Raw genomic sequence first — 17,177 nt, forward strand, 5'->3', positions numbered from 1 at the left:
TAGTGAAGGGAGTATATTCTTTAATTATCTTAATACACTAAGTAGTCAGCATTTTAAATGTAATCCCCCCACATCCATTTTCTTTTCAAAGTCAAATTTCCTCAACCTTAATGGAGTATTTAGTTAGAATCGTCTTAATATGTGCTTTATAAATATTAAATATTTGAAATTTAATAATGCAGTGTTCCGTAGATATCGTATAGAGATCAGAAAGTTGACTCGGTACATATTTTAAGATGGAGGGAGTTTATGATTTGAAAATCATCATTCATTAATGTTTTGTAGTTGAATTTAAATGCACATATTCATGTATACTTAAATTCATAAATGCGTACATTATCGGTAATTAAAATGGATCCGATACGTATTCGGGATGAAGAGAGCGCATATGCACACGCCCCAATCTGGGTATGGCCTAGGTTCGTGGTTTCCAGTAAGGGCTAACCCAGTTGGACCAGTAGTCGTGCAGGTCAAGATGATTCGGGTCAACTAGCCTACTAGCCACTGCATACCGCTAATCATATAGAATTTTGTGAGATTTAACTCGATGTGTTTCTTCACAATGTCAATAAATTGAATTTTACTAATACATAATTAAAGATTTAATTGTTGACCATCAATATTTGGAGATTATAAAAATTCAAATAGAGCAATAATTTTGGAAGTGTGGGAGTATATTATTGAAATGGTCACTATGAAAGGCCTTACAGTTCTACCATATCTGAAATCCTATCTTCTAGAGCTGTTTTCTCTTGTTAGTATTAGCACAGCACACAAGAAAACAGGATCTGTTCATGATTTTCCAACAGCAAAAGAACAATATATTTCAATGATAGATCTTCTTGGTTGATTATGTTTTTATATGAACATTACCAAACCACTATTCCAAAAAAAAAAAAAAATCTCGTATGCAGCATAAGAGATCCTACAATCTCCAAGGCAGCAAAGCTTCATGAAATTTTGAAAATAATGCAAAATACCTTAGTCCAGAATTTGCAGGTTAAGTCTTTGAGGGTGGGGGAAGAAGGGGAACCTTATCACAAAATACCACATTTAGGAAGATTTGAATTCAGGGTCTCTAAAATCTAAGGTAAGAATATTACCAAGTGACTAAGTACTAAAGCTACTTGGTTATAGGCCCAAAAACAATAGTCAACATTGAGCGTTCGAGAAAGACTCAATCAGAACTTGTTGGTCAAAAGAACTACTTGGAAAAGTAGTGATTCTCCCTATCAAAAGAATAGATAATGTATGTACTTGGTCATTGAAGTATATGGGTACAAATACAATGAGATAACTCGTGAGCTACTCGAGTTTGACTCGATCAAAACTCGGTCAAAGCTCGACTTGAGTAGGCTAGAGTGAACCCAAGCTCGACTAGATAATTAAAAAGCTTAGCTACTCCCTACTTGACTCCAACTTGAAAATAAATTTATATACAACTTGTAGTTTCTTCGATAATTAGTTCTTTCAAACTTTTTCACAGAATTCATCCCATGAAATAAAAAATTAACACTTTATACACAAAAAATAAATATTGTCATGGTAGACTTTAGTCATATTTCGTCTTTACGAGATGGTTATTTTTTCAAAAGAAGAAAACAATGTAATTCTACAAAATGCAATATCATGCAATAATGCTCAGGGGTAGGGGTGTTAATTAGCCAAACATGCTAGTGAACTATTCTAGCTCGATTAGTCAAAGCTCTATCAAAATTCGGCTCGATATTTTAACAAGTGAAGAGTAAGCTAGCCTTGGTTCGACTAGAAAGCTCGGCTAAATCATGCCTCGAGTAGAGCCGAGCTTGTAGTTTGTGTTCTCAAGCTGGAGTCGAGCCGGACTTTAGTCGAGTTTGAGCTCAAGTTCAGGATTTTGAGTCTAACCAAAATTTGTTTTTTCAAGCTCCCGAAGTACTTTCGATTCATTCGAGCTTGACTTCGGGTTTTCGATTTCGAGTTGAGTTTAGCGAAACTCGAGCTCGACTCATATCATTTACATCCATGTTGAAGCAGATGGTATAACGAATAAAATGATTGTTACTCCTTCTTAGGGATTTATCCAAACCTATTCTGATGGCTTCTACTTTTCGTTGTTTTAGGTTAATTGGCTTTTAGTATATATCACAAATTACACATGTGTTGGAGTATTGCATTTTCAAACTTTTTTTCTTGGAGTTCCATTTGCTTTATACTGACTAATCATTTTATTCGTTATACCAGCTTTTAGTATCTCATAAAATGCATTTTTTACTTGTACTGATGGGTGCAAATTCAAAATATTTAATATCCTACTCCCTTCGTTTCTTTTTACTAATTATATTTTGGTGAAAACTACGAAGGAAATACAAAAGTATGAGAAGGAAACTGAAAGCATAGAGAGGAGAATTGAAAAGTGGGAAAGAGAAATTTAAAAGTGGGTTAAAATATTAAAAAATAAACGACATGGGTGAAAAAGAAAAAGAGAAAGTAGATAGAACATGTTATCAACAATAGAAAAATGCAACAGTAGTGTGTAGATTAAAAATAAACCGATCAAAAAAGTGTGTAGATTAAAACGAAACATACCAAAAAGAAAAGTGTGTATATTATAAAGAAACGAAGGAAGAATATATGAATAATAATTCAAAACAATTTTTTATCTTTTCAATAGCTATGTATTAGATGAGCCAAATTTAGAATGACTTATTCCATGATAGAAGCTACTTCCATAAAGTAAGGAATCACCACTTAAAAAGAAAAGATTACTTCAATATTAAGATAAACTCATTATAATATAAATCTGGTTCATATATGAGATTTTGTTTATTTCAATGTACACTTTGAAGTTACAAAAATTAGTGAAAGAAACAGTCTAATTTTAATATAAAAGTAGATCTAGTCACTAAATGAATTAAAGTAGTAACCGAAAGAAATTAACCTAATCATTAGTAGGATAATTCTCTTTTTAATATTGGGTCTACCATTGCCTAATTTTAATTTAAATGTAGGCGGTCTCTTGCAAGACAAACTCTTGAAACTATCTCTCGAAAGTTCTTTAAGGTAAAGATAAGGCGCGCTAGTTAGACCGGAACCTCTCATAGGTCAACCCGACTCGGGTTTGCAGACAAGACCCCTTGGGAGTAGGGAAAATGATAAGGAAAACCCCCAAAATGCCTCTAACGGAGTTTTTGTGATATATAAACCAAATCACTAAACCAAGTACTACTTGGTACTTGGTAGTTATTTCTCGGAATACGGAGTAATAATTTCCATATATACCTCATCAGTCGTGTACTATTTCTTAGAGCACTCCCAATGGTGATCAAACCCATCACCAAAATCAGAAAATTTGGGTTGAACCAAAAAAACATGCATCTCATTGGTGACATAAAACCCATCACCAAATGACAAAACATGTCATTGTTCACATGGTGAACAAACTCATCACCTCATGACTGCTGCCACATGGCTTTGTTACACACAGCCAGCCAGTTGCAAGCTGCCACGTGGCTTCTGCTGTGTAATTTTGGGAAATTTCGTGGAAATTTCCACGGAATTTCCCAGAAAATTCCTATTTCAAAAAAAAAAAAATACCAAAATTCATATTTTTTTCCCCTCTATAAAATGATACCCATATTGATATATTTCAGAACAAAAAAAAAACATTCCTCCTCACCTTTCTCGCTTTAAAAATATTTATACATCATTTTTCTCTATAATTTATACTAATAACCCAATAATGATAATTAATTTTTGATACTTAATTATTATAATTTTAAGTAATCATAGATGATTCATTTTTATTTTTAATATGTAAATTATATTATTAATCGAAGTAGAAAAGAGAAATAGGAGAGAGAAAGTTGAGGTGGGGTAGTGAAAAGTAGGAGAGATATAGTGGAGTTTGATGGTTTTTTTGTTCATGAGTGGGGTGGAGGTGATACATTTGTTCATGTAATGATCAAAATATGAGTAAGTAGGGAAATTTGGTGATCAAATCCATCACCATTGGGAATGCTCTTATAGTAGTAAACTCCAACATGGCATTCTCAAGTAATTATTTCACCACCAAGTAGGCATCAAGAGACAATAATATGATGACAAAACGAAAAGACAATATTAAGGTTTTGTCATAATAACTACCGAATGTCTTAGTAACTATTGAATATTGATTATTACTCCCCAGTGTACTATTGATATGGAAAATATAAAACTATAACATAGGATCGGAGCTCAAACTATTAAGAAAAAAAATTTAAGTATATTTTCATACATGATACATTCAGGCATATGGTAAAAATTATACGCACTCCTAATTAGTATTTAGTAATATTAATAGGAGATTTTCTAATATATCACTCATATGAGTCATATGTATGCATGTAGTAGCATTTTTGTAATCGCAAGGGAAAGAACGAGAAGAATTAAACTTTCGAAAATATCCCTTAATTGATTGACTCTAAAATACTAAAATAACATAAATTGTCATTGTGAGTTGTGACTGCCAAATCACGGTGATAATACAGGAGAGACCTATCAATATCAATATTATCATAGTATCATACATATGTCCTACATGAGGCTATATCTATCTTTCCATTCTGCGGGCGCTATTCATAACTTTTCTGAGAGAGAGGAAAGCATTGGCGGTGCTGGAATCGTCAAACGAAAGATCAAATACAAGAAACCAAAGTTTTTGTGTAATTATTACACCATGTCGGAACTCAATTAAGCCAGAAGCAATATATTCAGATCTTTGGCTCTAGGAGATGTCGTGTCCTGCTCCTATATAGTTTGTTGTATATATATACCACCTTGCTACTATTTTACAACTATAGTTTGTCTTACATTTTGATGCAGCGAATTCACAGGAAATCAATGATTGCCGCTCCTCATTGACAGAGTACTGATTGACATAAATCTAAAATTAATTGCATGTATGGCTGTACATCGATTGGGCCCGTAAAAGCAAGGGTAAAGTTAGCCAAGAATTTATAGTCACCAAGGTTAGATAATCATCACTTTTTTTTAGTAGATCGAAGAATGACCGATTCGAGAAGTACGAAGTAGCCGTTTCAATTTGCGAGTTATTCGAGCTCAACTTGGTTAATATTTGGTCAAAAGTTGTCCGAATTTGATTAAAATTCAAGCTAAACTCAAAACATAAATAAGCCCATCCAAGTAAAGACAAGCTCAACTCGAAAGCTAATATATAAGCTCGAATATAACAATAAAATAACTTACAATGTATAAAATCTAATGCAAATTAGTACTCCATATTTTGCATCTTTTTTAATTAAAATTTCATCAATATAATGAAATGCAAGAAGTGATATATGGTTTTAAAAAAGTAACAAAAAATTTTCAAATTATAAAAAAAAATATCAAGCTTAAATTTGATCAATAATTGCATATGAATTACCTTAAAATTTGATCAAGCTTAATGTTTACAAAGAAGGAGAAAAAAATATGAAAAGAAGGAAGAAAGAAAAGATGAAAAGAAAGAAAGTAGTTATGCATACCAAGAGAGAGATAGAGTGAGTTTCATCCAAAACTAAATAAAATGAAAAATAGAAGAATGAGCAATTGAGTAGCTCCAATAAGTGGGAAAATTAAAAGAACAAACTTAAGTTGTTGTATTCAAGAAGACTCGACCTCCTAACCACTAAAACTTTCACTCGGTCATTAACCACCAAGCCAACAATGTACTTCATGATTATATAGGCCTTATTTAATATATGAAACAAAATATTTACATGAGCCTAGCTTTTGAAAAATGGGCCGTGTGGGTGGACTGCAGGGGTCAAGCACCTGCCAATCCCCAATATGGCTTCGTGCATGCATACAAGAGACGTCTCTAATTGATGTAATTTTGCATGGTTAGATACGAATTTGTTACTGGTTTGACCCTCCATGAGAGATTCAATAGTGAGCAATGGGCCGCTCATAAGTCATAAGTATCATTTTAAAATTTTGGCCCAAGCCTAGCCCAAACGGGTCGACGCCTTTGGCACCCTCATTTTAAACCAAAACAGAAAACAAAACATACATAAATCTTAAGAAGGGCCAGTGGCACGACACAACGTCGTCGAAGACGTGCTTTGGCCCCTCTTTCAAAAATTTGGCATGCGCTTGAGCTAGCACGATTATTCTTTACTTGATTTGGTCCCAATCTGATGTGGTATGAGGTTGTGTCCGTTGTCCCACAACATGCGCTAGCATGACCTCGCATGTCCCCAACTCTAATTGCTTGTAATGGCGTGAATTTGTGATTCAATTTAATCGGTATCACGATTATATAAAGGGCATGTTCGTTATCTTTTAGTTTTCATTTTAATTTGTTTAAGATCTAAAAACAAAAATGTGGAAACCAGAAACCAGAAAATGTACTAGCATGTTTGGCATAATTGGTAGTTTTCATATTATTTTTTTTGTTTTATAAATGTAAAAGTCATATGCTATAAGTGGTATGATAAACTTAAAATTAATCATACTTATGCTAAACATGTCAATTTTGAAAATTTAACAGAACACTGGAAATTAAACATGAGAATTCCATCACCACCAAGTAATGGTAACGAACTCTTGTAGGCGTGATTTTATTGCTTACACGAAATGAGCGCTTAATTGACTACCTCATTGTAAAAGGTTTTATTGAAATGTTTTGAAATAGATTTAATTCGCCAACAAATCTTTGAAGGAAGACTCATATATCTAATTGGATATTGAAAAATCATAGGGACAACTTAGGGATTTATCAAATGTTGATTTTTCCATCATGACTCCATATAAGGTCAATAAACCAAAGATTGAGCTCGGTGGTGAGGATAATATCAGAAAATAAATTCTCCCATTGATGACCTCTACTTAATATTGATTCATGTCAAGATTTATGGAAATAAACAACCACATAATATTTTGATGCAATATAAAATAAATCTATTTCAGTTCATTAAACAAACAGAAGACTAATTTCTTGTGACATGTTACTATGCAATCAAATTACTAGAACCTAATCATATTGTCCAATTATCTTATTAAACGTTAGAACAGTTCTTTAGGTATTGATTAACAATAATAAGCATGTGAGATGCTGAAAGCATCAAAACATACAGTCACGCATATAAATATAGGTAATATAATAAATGAAATAGAAAAGAAGAGAGATTAAAGAGGAACGTACAAAAACGCGATAATTCCTTTTAGATCTACATTATGACAAGTAGATTGTAAGTACAGACATGAATTAAATTAGAATTATTGACCCTCAGGAGTTATACTTTTATCGTTTGCGTCTTATATCACGATCTGCAGGATGAGCAATCTTGAAGCGTGACCAGAAATTTGAAGGTATGGATGTGTTTAAATATGAGTTTGAGTGTTTGAACATGAGTTTGAGTTTGAGTGTGAGTTGTTAAGGATGTCGAGATGTTTAAACGTATGGAAGCATTCGGAAAATTTCGAAGGAACGAGCTATTTATAGGCAAAGGAAACCGAAAAAACTGCAAAAAGATAAGGAAAAACTGAGTGCTTGTCACACAGCTTGTGTACCTGATGTGCGGCATGTGCGTCGCACGCACTGGATTTCTTTCCCTTTTTTGTTGTTTTAAGATTCTTTTTGATCCTTTGGTAAAATCTATCCTTTGAATCATCCAAAATCATCTATCTTTAGAACTAAAAATCCGACTTTCGAAACACCCTCTAAAAATAATTATATGGAATTATTAATATAAATAATCAAAAATAATTATTTGGGATTTAACAAATAGACTTTATATTTTCAAAATGCTTTTGGACTTAGCTAACACGATTGCTCTTGCTTTTGACCAGATTAATTTAGGACGATGGTATGTTTCATCATTTGATATTCAATGGGGAGACACGATTTTGTGTCTACAAAAGCCCCTACTTTGACTGAGGTTCAAGAAACCGAAAGTCAAAGTATATGGTGTAAATACAAAGAATGATTCTAAACACTCTACAGTTAAAATTGATCTATATATTGCCAGCATCTACAAAACAAAGTTAGTATGCAAGACGCTAACTACAACTAATCTAATTACCTACGGGAAAAGATGTTAGTAGATAGGTGAAAATAACTTAGATAAGGCACATAATGATAAGTTAGACTCTCTAAGGATGCATGAGATGTTATGCAAGGATCTGGGTTATGCAAAGCTAAGGAAGATGAAACGTCATGCAAGGTCAGGGTTATGCAACGCTAGGAAAGATGAAATGTAATGTTATGTTAGGGTTATGCAAGATTAAGAGGTCTGGATATGTAGAGAGAGAATGATTTTCAAAAATTATTTCGGCAATGAATCCCGATCCCACTTTGGGTAAGATTGTCTTGAATTAGGCACTCTAAGCCTAGATTAGAAGGTACTTGTCTTATCTTGAGCATTCAAGGAGCATCCAAAGTTTCTTCATTGCGGAGTTGATGCAAGCAAAGTCAAATATGGCTAGAGACCATGAAATTATCTTAGAGTCCTTGAGGGACTACAGTAGGGGAAAAAACGGAAGGGTTGCGGTGCAAGGGCTACGTTTTTCTAAAAACGCAGTCCTTAATAGTGAAGGGATGCGGTTAGCCAAAAACCGCAGCCCTATAAGTAATAAAGGGTTGTGGTCAATGCAAAAACCGCAGCCCTTTTAGTGAAGGGTTGCGGTTAGCCGAAAACCGCAGCCCTATAGTAATAAAGGGTTGCGGTTTTTTAAAAAAGCAGACCTTTATGGACTTTTTTTTGTAAATAACTTTAATTTAAAGAGAATTGCTGGGCTAAGGGTTTCTCACAATTTAAACTCCCTCTTCTCTCTCACGCCTCCTTCGTTCTCCTCCTTTCTCTCTCACCCTCCCTCTTCTCTCTCACGTCCATCATTAATGAAACTGAGCATCATTACAAGAGAAGGGAGATGAACATAACAACCACTCTAAACCCTTGGCCTCTGCTCTACCTACGCCTTTACAGAAACAATTACATGGAAATTGTGACAACGCCACCAGCACTCGCGACGCCCTTCTCCGGGTCGAACTCCGGCCATATTTTTCGCCGTCGAACTCCGGCAACGACAGCAACAAGTGATAGATTTTTCGTTTTTCAGATCTATAATTTCTTGATCTTTGTTTTGATGAATGTTCATGTAATTTCAGATCTATAATTTTTCTCTTTTGTATTTTCATTCGTTTTTTTTTTCATTTTTGTTCATTTTCGTTCATTTTTTTTCATTTTCGTTCATTTTTTTTCATTTTTCGTTCCCTTTTTTTTCCATTTCCGTTCGTTTCTTTATTTATTTTCGTTCCTTATTTTTTCATTTTCGTTTTGATATTGGGACTTTCGCTTCCCTTTGCTATGATGTTCTTGAATTTTATATTCGTATGGTAAGGAGGAAAATTCGTGTTATTGCTTAGAATTTCATCCCTTTTAAGAAAAAATGTGGTGGATTATTGGAGATAGTGAAATGGGAGTTTGTGGAAAGTTCTATTTTTTTGTAATGCAGATTCTTTTTATTTGAGTTTTGAAGATAATGGATTTAAGGAAGGTAGTGATAAGAAGGGTAAGTATAGTGTTTTTGGTTTATTAGAATCTGTTAGTCCTGTTTCATCTGTTCCTTGTTCGAATGAAAGTGGTTCAAGGGATATCAACAACAACACGAATGAAATAAATATATATTGGTTCATTCCTGATGTTATAACTTCCTCTTTTTTAATGTTTAAGTTTATTTTACTGGACTTGCAATTGCTTTAAGCAAGCATAGGTCAGTATTAGCTATTGTAATTTCATCCCTTTCTTTAGTGCTTGAAACTAAAGTTAATCATGCTGTTTAGTTAAAAAATGCAAAAAAAAAAAAGGTCAAAAGGGCTGCAGTTATGGTCAAAACCGCAGCCCTTTGTACAAAGAAGGCCTGAGGCCCAAAACCGCAGCCCTTCCATATTGGAAGGGCTGCGTTTTCGGGCCTCAACCGCAGCCCTTCGTTGTGAAGGATTGGGGTTTGAAAATGCAGCTCTTTAGTTTTAGTGAAGGGCTGCTATGGAAAGGGTTGCTGGCCAAAAACGCAGCCCTTAGGGCTGTTTTGACCGCAACCCTTCCGTTTTTCTCCACTAGTGCTATGAGAGTTTGAATTGAAAAAAAAAAAAAAAAGTGAAAGGTGTAATTTTGTGACTCATATAGATGTAGGTAGGAAAAGGCTTTATTGTGAGTTTCAGACTCGAGTCTAAGTCGTGACCGAGAAAGAGTATGCGCATGAATTCTACAAGTCAAATCATTAGGCCTTGATTGATTTTTAGTTTATTAAAGTGATCGGACCTCGAGATATGAATTCTTATGTATCCTTGCGAAATTAAACCATTTGTAGTTCTTGAACTGATTTTTTTTTTGTGCCCTAAGTTTTGCCTAGGTCACCCATTCGGGTTTTCAACCTAGTAGACTTGGACATACATTGGAGAAAGAGTTAGGGTTGATAAAAGGTTAGAAGGGTTTAATGTATAATTTAGATGTGTTCAACTAGTTGGGCTAAGGTGATGATCATGGTTTTAGATTATATGGTTGAGGTATTGATGATTCTAGCATGAGAGTAGAACTTGTGTGCAAGCCCCTAGGTTAAATCAGACCATTTGTAGTTCTTAACTTGATTTTTTTTATACCCTGACTTTTACCTAGATCGCCCTTTCGGGTTTTCAACCTAGCAGGCTTGGACATATCTTGGATAGGGAGTTACGATTGATGAAAGGTTAGAATGATTTAACGTCTCATTTAGATATGTTCAAGTGGTTGGGCTAAGGTAATGATCATGGTTTTAGCTTATAAGGTTGAGGTTTTGATGGATTTTGGGATGAGGGATAGAACATGTGTGCAAGCCCCTAGCTTGACTCTTTTTTCTTCTTTGCCTTTGACATTTTTTTTTTTTTGCATTGTACTTTGTGCATTTTCATTTTCTCTTGCTTTTGCTTTCTTTTCTTTTTTCTCACTTTGATTTTTTTTTTTATTTTGCCTGGCATTGACTATTTATGTATTGAGGCTGATAAGTTTATATGGCTTGGGATATGGGAAGGTATGAAAGTTATTTGTGGAGCTTTAATTTGATAGACTATTTAGCCAGCTAAAGATCATTGAGATAATGGTTAAAAGAAATTTGTTTGCTTTCATGAGGATGACTTATGGATGATGGCTTATGGAAAGTGATGGCTTTTTGAAGTGACAGAGGGAAAAGGGAGATAACTCATAATCTAAAGTATGTCCATTTTTTGATATTTTTATTTTTTATTAATCAAGGTCATTGGAGACAATTTGATTTGAGTTTCATCATCGAACTCGAAGCATAAATGATGGTTTGAGGCCAATAAAAAAAATATGCATGAAAATGAAAAGGCTAGAATAAACGAAGTCTTATGACATAGACTCGATGAAAAATAACATAATTGACTTCAGGTAAGGACTCTCTGACTTAACCTAGAAACTAAAAAAAAAAAAAAACTAAGCCTATGAAATTGGGAATACACTACAAAAGAGGTTTTTGGTGATGCAAATTCGCGCTGTAGGAAGTATTAGAAGTCTATTATCAATGATCATGTTTTCTAGTACATTCATAGGATCTAACACTAGATATATATTAGATGAATTTTGTAGTAGAAATTTAGGTTATTGAACCTTTTGGACTTTTTAGGTTCACGGTTTGGAATAGACCATACATAAGTGAATGCCTCTATTGTGAAGGCGGTCAAATGTAATCTCATGACTCAAAGTGAAGTCCAGGTTGTGATAATTCTTTTACTAAGGTTTAGAGTGGTCTCACCTTTTTGTTTCTTCATTAGGCATTCCTAAGTTTTAATCTCCTGATCAATCCTGAACTTAATCGAATGTACCTCACTTGTAAGTTTGTAGAAATGATTTTCGAAATAAGAAATGGAAATGAGAAACGGAAATGATTTTGAAATTGAGAACTATGGCCTTGACGACCATAATTGAGACATGTGCCTAACTATATGCAAATGTAAATATAAACTGGACTGGACTAGCAAGCAGATTAGACTCAATTACCTGGCTTTGGTGATTATTGGGGAGACTAGACTTTGAACTTATGGTTAGGATGAGTACGTTAGACAACAAGAAAGTATGGATGATAAGGGAGACTAGACTTTAAACAACATTTAGAGTAAGCATGCTAGACAATTAGACTTTGGAATTTACATTTAGAGTAAGCAGGCTAGACAATTATACTTTGGAACTTACATTAGACTAAGTAGGCTAGACTCAAAAATTGCCTATGGTGGTCTTAAGGAATACTAGCTTTGCTAGACTTAGGGGTTGTCGTTATGGTCTTAAGGGATGAGTAGCTTTGCTAAACTCGAGGATTTGTGTTGTTATGTATCTAAGGGATGACCAACTGTGCTAGACTTAAGGGATTTGGGCCATTATAGACTTAAGAAGGAATAGCTTCGCTATATTTAAGCACTAGGCTAATATGGAATTAGGGAAGAGTTGGACTTGACTAGGGCCTATATAGAAATGTGAAATAGACCTACTATATGAGTTAGACTCTTCCTAAATGTATTCCTATCTATCTTGATCACCCCCTGTCACTCACTTACTACTGATTTTTCCTTTGATTGAGTCTTTTGTTTTACTACTTCGTTTGAAGTCTAGGCACACCATCTTTGTTCTGAGTGTTATTGCTATATATCTTGTACAGTAGAAGCACTCTCAAGTCTTGCCATTTTGGGTTTGTTGTTAATATCATTGCATCATGATTTAGCACTGAAGAAGCAAGTAATTTGAAAAAAAATTATCATGCTTTAGAGTATAGACTTCAGCTCATTATGGCATTCTACATTTTCCTTTTACAGATCTATCATAATTGTTTTATTTTATCAGGAACAATGGTTCATGACTTATTATAACGTTTTTTTTATGGGTATCTAATTATAACGTTTTTTTTATGGGTATCTAATTATAACTTTTTTATTTTATCAGGAACAATAGGTCGTGACTATTTTCCGGAATTAGCAGAGGGGAGCTATTATAAGGCTTAGATTATGTGAATTTCTTCGTAGATTATGGGTACTGCTAATTAGTTTTTTTTAAGATTTACTTTGAATTATAAGTTACATTGAATGTCAAATTTGAAGATTATTTTGTTGTACTCCAATTATATACAATTTGTTATTCCACAAATACATCTTCTATTATCTCATACTTTAATTCGTAGTCCATACTAATTTGGGCAACAAAATAGAGTTCGTACATTGTCTTTTTAATTTAGCGTTTGATTGAAAAATATGTACAACAAGTCGTAGCCTAAAGCATTTTGGGCGACGAAACTGGTGTTGCCCAAGACATCATGTCATGTAATACTACAAGATATAATGGGCGACAAAAAACAATAATTGTTGCACAAAGTTCAGTAATATTGGGCAACAACGTAAGAACTCGTTGCACAAAAGACCATTATGGGCAACGACATAAGAAACTCGTTGCCTAATTGTCCTCATAAATGTGCAACGGATACGGACTCGTAGCACAAAAGACCATTATGGGCAACGAATGTAACTCGATGCCCAAGATGTGGTTTGTGCAACGACCACAATTTTCGACGCACAAAATACAATGGGCGTCGAGCCTAAGACGACGAAATTGGCGTGCAAAAATTTCGTTGCCCAAACCTTTGTGCAACGAACTTGTCCCATTGGGCGACGAATATTTTTGTTGCCCAAAACCTATTTTCTTGTAGTATTGCGCCTAAATGGACCTAAGTTAGGACTTGGAATGGGATTAACATACAAGTTTGACTTATAGTGAGGGATGTACATGGGCTTAGTTTCTGACTCAAATAGGAACAAACAGGGATTAGACTTAGATTAGGCGTAAGATAGATCCTAATGCAAGTAGGCATAAGATGAGTGCATAGACTCAAATGGGCCTAATATGAATGTATGAGGGCTCTAATGCACATGGGCTTAAAATGAATGCAAGTGTGTAGGGATTGGATTGAGAAGTTTAGTTAGTGGATTGAATGGGATGGACTGGGCTTAGAATTTTCAAAATTCGTTTCTGAAAGGGACACCTTTATTTTTATCTTTTATTGGGAAAGATGATGGATTAATTTTAAAAAGTTCTTTTTTTGAACGTGTGGTATGATGATGATTAATAAATAATTTCAAAAGATAGAATAGAAGAGGTTGTACACTTGATTTTGAAAAAGATATGTTTTTCTTTTTGAAAAGCATGGAATATGATAGGATAGATTTGTAGGGAGAGATTTGTTGGATAATAAGAATATGATAGGATGAGGTAGCTAGGCATCCATGACGAAATAAACTCTAGCATGATCACCTTTCGAGATGCACTTTTTAGGACAAACTCATCAACCTGAGATGATATGTATGAAAAGATTGATTATTATCTTTGAATTAGGTGAGTTTTATTTGAAAAAGATGACCTAAAGTGATCATGAATGATTATGCGAATATAGATCGAAGTTCGGCAAATAAACCAATGAAAATGAACCGCGAAACGCGCAATGAGGTAGTGTGCCACGCAAGCAACGTGCACTTATTGTGTCAACTCCCCAAATAAGAATCCCTAGTGAAGTTGCCAAATTATAGGTGTGTTTTCATTGCCTACTCGGGACGAGCGTATTTGACTACCTCATTGTAAAGGTTTTATTGAAAACATTTTTTTTAATGAGAGAAGTCACTAATAATTCTCTGAAAGAAGACTCATAAACCTAATAAGATATCTGAAAATCGTATAGACAATTTAGGGACTTATCTAATGCAGATTTACCTCCTCATGACTGCATAGATGGTCAATGAACCAAAGATTGAGTTCGGGGGTGAGGATATAAATAAGATCAAAAATCAAATCCATACATTAATGACCTCTACATAGTATCGATTCATGTCAAGATTTATGCAAATAAAAAACCACATAATATTTTAATGCAATATAAATTAATATATCTCAATTCATTAAACAAACAAAAGACTAATTTTGGTGACATATTATTATATGCAATTAAATTACTCGAAACCTAATCAGATTGTCCAATTATCTTATTAGGCGTTAGAGCAGTTATTTAGATCTTGTTAGCAATAATAAGTGTGTGACATGATAAAAGCATTAAAACATATAATCATGCATATGAATATGAGTAATATACTAATAAAGAAATATAAAAAGAAGAGAGATTAGAGAGGAATGTACAAGAACGCGTTAAGTTCTTTGAGATCTACATTATGACAAGTAAATTGTTAGTAAAAAAAAAAAGGAATCAGATTAGAATTGACGCTGAGTAATTATACCTTTGCCACCTAGTTCATGTTTTACAGTTTGCGTGATGAACACTCTTGAAGCTTAAAATAGGAAATTCGAAGTTAGGAACGTGTTTGAATATGAGTTTGAGTGTAGTTTTTAAGGATGTCGAGGTGTTTAAGCGTAGGAAAGCATTCGAAAAATTCTTTCAAAGGAACGAGCTATTTATAGGCAAAGGAAACCGAAAAAATCACGAAAAGATAAAGAAAAATTGTGCGCTTGGCACACAATGTGTGCATCTCGCGCACTCCTTGCTTGGCGGTTTCATTGTTTTAAAATTCTTTCTGATCCTTTAGTAAATCCTGTGCTTTGAAATTTGAGATCAACTATATATAGGAATACAAATCTGATTTTCGTAATATCTTCTAAAAATTAATTACCGGAAAAAATACAATTAATTATGAGGCCTAATTTATTGGTCCTTAAAATTGGGCTTCAATTTAATAATAATACTTTATATTTTCGAAACACTTTTGGGCTTAACTCATTCAATTTATCTTCCTTTGGACCAGACCAATTAGCACGACAATATGTTTCATCATTGGATAGTCAATGGGGGAAACACGATTTTATGTCTACAATTTTCTTAAAAATAGTAATGTAATAAATTGAGGAGGAGTTGAACCAAACAAGAAGAAATCGAATATTCAATTGATCAATTCTGTTTCTTAGAGCTCAAAAATATTGAACCAAACATGTTCTTAGATATATGTGGCATGATAATTGATAAGTATATATGTAAACGGTTATGAGTTCAGGAAAATTTTTCAGAAACCACCTTTTATAATCACTTTTTTGTGAGAAACCACCTTTTAATTTTTTTTGGTTAATTAGCCACCTTTTTGGTTCTTTTTTTTGTTGGAAGCCACCACTTGCCGGAATCCGGCATTGACCTCGATTTTCCGGCGTTTACCATCAGATTTTTTCGCCATTCTTCCCCCTTTATCTTTCTCCCCCCTCGAATCCTCGGCAACCCACCCTCCCCCCTCGCATCCCCGGCAACCCCCCTTCCCTCTCGCATCCCCGGCAACCCCCTCCTCCCTCGCAACCCGCCGGCAAACACCCCCCCACGACCATCCCCACCCTCCCAGCGCTAGGCTCATCTCCTCCCTCGCATCCCCCGACATCTCAGGTCGAAGAAATGGCGAAAATCTGGAAAAAAATGGCGAAAATCTGATGGTCAACGCCGGAAAATCAAGGTCAACGCCGGATTCTGGCAAGTGGTGGCTTCCAACAAAAAAAAGAACCAAAAAGGTGGCTAATTTTTTTAAAAGGTGGTTTCTCACAAAAACGTGATTATAAAAGGTTGTTTCTAACAAATTTTCCTTTATGGAATAAGAGAATATCCGACATGAAAACTTAATCAAACTATGCATATTATGAACTATACATGACACAATTTCTAACAATAAAGTCAAGAAACTCATGAAACTAATAAAATGTAATTTTCCTACTAGTGTGAACAATCTCCCCTAATGTCTTGCCATTTTAGCCTTTTTCTTCTCCCCTCATTTATGCTATTTTAAACTTAACAGAACTTGAATGAACTTAACTAACCTTATCTGAACTTATTAGTCCTTATATGAACTTATTAGACCTTATTTTGTGAGTGTGTCAAATTTTGTTTTCAAACTAAATCTTATATGAACTAATTAGACCCTATCAATCCTTATTAGATCTCAGCCGCACTAATTCAAAATCATCTTTATTTTTTTCTTATAAGAACTGTAAATAAGTTAAATCGAATGTGGCCGTTTTGAAGCTGAATCACATTTTTTAGCATCTCTCATTGTTTTACTAGATGATGTCGGTACTACTAGTAAGAATGATTTATACATGATGTCTTCTACTAAGAGCTTATTTGGCTCAACAATATTATGTGGTAATGGAATC

Source organism: Beta vulgaris, chromosome 5, assembly GCF_026745355.1.
Source record: "Beta vulgaris subsp. vulgaris cultivar EL10 chromosome 5, EL10.2, whole genome shotgun sequence".
In the NCBI taxonomy this organism is placed as follows: domain Eukaryota; kingdom Viridiplantae; phylum Streptophyta; class Magnoliopsida; order Caryophyllales; family Amaranthaceae; genus Beta; species Beta vulgaris.